Consider the following 5,709-nt stretch of genomic DNA (forward strand, 5'->3'; position numbering starts at 1 on the left):
GCCTCCCCTCTAGTCTTACCCTGCTAAAGTAGGGACGGTTAGAGCAGATAGCCCTCGTGTAGCTTTGCGCGAAATTAAGAAAAAAAAAAACAAACAAACAATTTTCCAAAGTATATTGAATAAGAAAGCTGCTTTAAGTTAAAACAAAAAAGAAAACACGTTTAAGTTGTAATATCTTCGATATTTATCTCAAAAACACACATACATATATATATATATATATGCAAGAAAATTTCTAACAAGAAATATTTATGACGAAAAAGGAAAAGAACTGATATAATTGTTAATATGATTATTTCATCTGTAGTGGTTTGTGTAGTTCCGATTAGCTAGCGCGCATTTCTCAACTTAAAAAGTAATTGAATTAAAAGCAATAAATCGTTACACTAAATAAATAAACATATTTAAACCTTGTATTTAATTATTTATTATTTATTGCAATTATAACTCATCGGATTTATATTTATTTTATTTTTTTATAAGTTTGAATAAATATGTTTTTTATCTAACAATATTCACTACTTTTAGAGGGCGCTCTTAATATACTCTGTTTCACTTTAATTGATACTTTACCGTCAGGGGCCTTGTTCGTTAAGTGTCGTTATACGAACTTCCTTTATCCAAAAACTTTCCACCTAGTCTTTCTGGACCGTGTTTGATCCCTCTGACTAGTTTTGATCTGATTACTTTAATGTACAGCGGCAAGAGTCTCGGTAACGAGATCAAATACAGTGGCTTAGATACTTGAGTTAAAAGGTCATTTTCTAAATGGACTTGAAAGAGAAAACCAAGAGTGGATATCGATCACCGTGTAGTCTTCTTTTGAATATACATTATCCATATATTTCCAAATTAAACTCGAGATTCGTAAACTTCTCAGATAACAATCTCGGCAGTATTTTATCTGGTTCTCATTAACTTTCGCTTGAAGTGCCTTTGAAATAAAACGCCAACCTCATCAATTTAACACTAAAATTAACCTACCGGTCGGAATTCGCACTAAAAGGATATGAAAATTAGAGTTTATCACTTAATTCCATTAGCAGTGTTACGTGTGGTTTTAAATGAAAATGTGAACAGGAAAGGAAGTGGATGATTTTTTAATAACATTAATCTACCTTTACTCTTATACTGTCGCGCCATCTTTTGAGGTATTTTGCAATTTTGTCTCAACAATAAACTTACGGTCTGGTAATTACATTATAAAGTTATTGTTTTGCTATTGTTGCTGTTGTTGTTTGCTAGTCACGTTATATACCTGGTTCTTACTATTTTTTTTGTTATATTTGATATTTTGCTATTTATTTACCAGTGTTTTATTATTGTTGTTGTTATTCTTGATATTTGTTTGTTTGTTTGAATTTCGCGCAAAGCTACACGAGGGCTATCTGCACCAGCCGTCCCTAATTTAGCAGTATAAGACTAGAGGGAAGGAGGCTAGTCATCACCACCCACCGCCAACTCTTGGGCTACTCTTTTACAAACGAATAGTGGGATTGACTGTTACATTATAACGCCCCCACGGCTGAAAGGATGAGTATGTTTGGTGTGTTGGGGGATTCGAACCCGCGACCCTCAGATTGCAAGTCGAGCACCCAAATCATCTGGCCATCACTTGATATTTACGTTAAATACCTGTTTTATGTTATTGTTGTTGTCTACGTTAAACACGTGTTTTATGTTATTGTTGTTTTACAATTGATGTTTGCGTTAAATACCTGTTTTTGTTATTGTTGTTGTTACACTTGATGTTTACATTAAATACATGTTTTTGTTATTGTTGTTGTTACACTTGATATTTACGTTAAATACCTGTTTTTGTTATTGTTGTTGTTACACTTGATATTTACGTTAAATACCTGTTTTTGTTATTGTTGTTGTTACACTTGACATTTACGTTAAATACCTGTTTTTGTTATTGTTGTTGTTACACTTGATGTTTATATTAAATACCTGTTTTTGTTTTTGTTGTTGTTATACTTGATATTTACGTTAATTTTTTGTTATTGTTACACTTTATATTTACGTTAATTTTTTGTTATTGTTGTTGTTGTTACACTTGATATTTTTGTTAGTTACGTTAGATACTTGTCGTTGTTTTTGCCAGATAAATGTAGCATTCACAATAATTCATAGCAGTGTAAAAAGAAATCCACTTTCCAGTTTGGTCACGTGCGAGGAAAGTGCCTGGAAAGAAACGTGGTTATTTCGCGCCTTTGACAGGATGAGTGGGGAACATTTATTTATTTTTTCTTCTTATATCACTTACCATCGGTTCTTCTGCTTTAATATTTCATGTTTGCCAGGATCAATTCTATTTAACAATGGCTTTAAAAGTGTGGTTCAAAAAGCCAGCATTTTCTTCCACTTCAACGAGTTAGTTGCAAGCCCATAAAGTTGGTAAGGTTTGCAACGAAAAGCTGATAATGTCGAGATACTTCGTCAAGTAATGCCAAAAAATATAGAAATAGTATTCTTTGTAGAGCCTGGAGACACCGTGAACCTATACTATTCCCTCTGGTGAAAACAGATTGTAGTTGCATATAGCTGTTTTTTTTGGGGGGGGAGGGGGTCGGGGGTCGGTTTTGTTTTTCTATAGCCTGTGGTACGAAGCATTTTGCTAGTGTCGTTAGTATATTAGGCTTAAGGGCAAAATTGTTCAGTAAGGCATCTCAAAAATATACATATTATATATGTCCTCTGGTTAAGCTTGTTTGTCTTATCGCAAAACCACATACTGGACTATCTGCGCTATTAAGTTTTGTCTACCGCAGGGAATCGAACCCCGGAATTTAGGGTGGAAAGTCTGTAAACTTTCCCCTGACTCGCCCACAGAGAGAGAGAGAGAGAGATAAGGGTTTATTTATATATATTTTTAGTGAAATATTTCATTTTTTTTTGTTTGTTTTAAGTTGTGTACAATTTTAGAATGCGTATACAGGTACACGACCTGAACGTTCTACGCAGACACGTGAATTCGTCGAGGTCGGAGTTCGAGAATAAAGTTAAGAAAATGGGAAGAAAGGTAGTCGAGAGAAAATAAAAGTAGAGGTCGCTGGAGCGTCAGTAAAGTGGAACAAAATAAACGAAAATCGTAAAGTCACAGACGAAGAAAGAAACGACTCAAATGGAAGGGTAAAAATCGAAATGGAAAAAAAAATTAAGAACACAAAACTTGAAAAAAATGTAAAGATGAACAGCAAGAGATAAATTAGCAAAAGCAAAATGTGAAACTTTTAGGGCACGCAGAGAAGTCAGTATTTACGAGTCCTTGTAGTTAATTTACAATATATATAAATGATTGTTTAAAGTATATTAAAACCAACGAAGCCGCTATTTAGTTATCAAGTTATCATAATATATATTTTGTTTCTATGTCCACCATTACGGAAACAAAAATACCTCTTTTGAATTGAACTTTATTCAGGTGTTTGAATCAACGTCACTCTTCAGGTATACCTGGGAAAGAACCAAGTTAAAAGCTATTAAACAACCGGTTTCGTATAACGTAAATATTACTCCTCAAGTATACCTAGGGAAGAACCAAGTTAAAAGCTATTAAACAACCGGTTTCGTATAACGTAAATATCACTCTTCAGGTATACCTGGGAAAGAACCAAGTTAAAAGCTATTAAAAATAGTTGTTCTACTGTTACCGCGAGTTAATTCTTCGTATGCTAGCTCAAAACCTGTTAAAATTTCTAATAGCGTGTTTATTACATTTCAGGCTGTTCAAATTATGTCCAAACGTTCTCAAATAAAACTTTAGGCTCATAATATACTTCTGGCGACACTTATTTCTCCTAGGTCAATTCATTTTAAAGGTAAAGCAATTCTATATATAAGGTATCCTTTATAATCCTCATAATCCTCCCTATATGAGGTATCCTTTATAATCCTCATAATCCCCCTATATGAGGTATCCTTTATAATCCTCATAATCCCCCTATATGAGGTATCCTTTATAATCCTCATAATCCCCCTATATGAGGTATCCTTTACAATCCTCTTTTTCCCCTATATGAGGGTAGTGGTACGTGGAAGTCGCCAGTTATTTATTTTCGGTCAGTTTATTGTATTTACGTTATGTATTTTAACCAACGTTTAAGTTGTTTTATCCGGAGTCAAAGAAGGTCAACGAAGGAATGTGACCGTTCATTATATATTGGCTGTATTTGTGCAACATTGGCCGATCATTAAATATTGGCTGTACGAGTTTTAAACTTACCTATTGTGTTTTTTTTTATGCTTATTAACAAACAAACAAACTTTTTTTTTTAGAGAGAATGCACTTTGTATTAGTATTTTTATTTTTTTTGTCTCCTGTGCTAGATTATTTATAGTTGAAATTACTACCCATTAACAGCAAGTTGTTCTATACTACCCATTAACAACATGTTGTGCTATCCAGTGAGTGAATGAAATTTAGCTAAAAAAAAAAAATCTGTAAATTTCTCCGGTGACTTAGCGGTAACTTTACGGTATAATTCGGAATACGATTACACGTCGTTGTCAGAGTGCAGATAGCCCATCGTATAAAGCCTTTGTGGTGGCGGATGGTGCTGGTTGATGTCTTTCCTCCTGGCCAGTAGTTCAGAATCAATAACTATGAACGACAACATCTGAAGGTTTGCCCATATAAGATTAAGGTGTTCTTCGGATTGAAAATTTCAATTTCATGGTCGGGGCGAGGCCTAACGATTAGCATACCGCACTATGAATCCAGAGGTTCAGTGTTCAAGTCCCGATGCTGCTAAATATCTGAAACAATCTATCAATCGATCTATTTCGTGTAATAATCAAGTATGTTCATGTTCACATAACGAAAAAACAATACCGGAACGCCTGATTTTGGAAACAAGAAAACAAAACAAAAAAACAGTGTTTACTTTCAAACAGTATTTTCGCTAAATGATGTTAAATACTTAATTAGTAAAACAACAATGAGGCCTATTTTCAAACATGTACTTTAGTTTAGGATACAGCTAGCATGGTCCCTCAGTTTCAACCCCTTTTAATTGAGAATAGAGTCTTGCCTGTATCACGGAAGATCATTAGTACAGATTTGAAATCAATGGTCACGGTGCCCCGAATCGCCCCCCCCCCCCGTGTATACATCTCACGGAAGGTCAATGGTACAGATTTGAAATCAATGGTCACGGTGCCCCGAATCGTCCCCCTCCCTGTGTATACATATCACGAAAGGTCATTGGTATAGATTTGAAATCAATGGTCACTGTGCCACAAATCGTCCCCCTCCCTGTGTATACATATCACGAAAGGTCATTGGTATAGATTTGAAATCAATTGTCACGGTGCCCCAAATCGTCCCCCTCCCTGTGTATACATATCCCGCTACAAAATGCCTGTTCTAATTTTTCACTGATGAATAGTGGAAGACCCCCAAACCGGTCCTCTAACAAACTTATATGTTTGGTTTGTTTTGAATTTCGCGAAAAGCTACTCCAGTCTTCTCTACCCTAGCCTACCCTAATTTTGATGTAATATACCAAAGGGAAGTCAGCTAATCAACAACACCCATCGCCACAACTCTTGGTCTTCTCTTTATCAACGAATTAGTGGGATCGTCCACATATTAACCCCCCCCCCCACCACACACACACACAACCGAAACGAAGCGACGTACTTACGTTTACGACCGTCCGTACTTACGTACGACGTAACGTTAACCTAACGTTAGTAGTAGTA

General features: G+C 35.2%; 1 long non-coding RNA gene across 1 annotated transcript in view; it reads right to left on the reverse strand.

Annotated features, from left to right (window-relative positions):
* LOC111088691 overlaps positions 1–1,040 on the reverse strand; it is a 10,892-nt gene extending 9,852 nt beyond the window's left edge. Inside the window, exon 1 of the long non-coding RNA XR_002613139.1 lies at positions 574–1,040. This is a non-coding gene — a long non-coding RNA (uncharacterized LOC111088691). The remainder of the gene's footprint in view (positions 1–573) is intronic.
* Positions 1,041–5,709: the final 4,669 nt, after the last annotated feature.

Source organism: Limulus polyphemus, unplaced genomic scaffold, assembly GCF_000517525.1.
Source record: "Limulus polyphemus unplaced genomic scaffold, Limulus_polyphemus-2.1.2 Scaffold4254, whole genome shotgun sequence".
NCBI classification, from domain to species: Eukaryota; Metazoa; Arthropoda; class Merostomata; order Xiphosura; family Limulidae; genus Limulus; species Limulus polyphemus.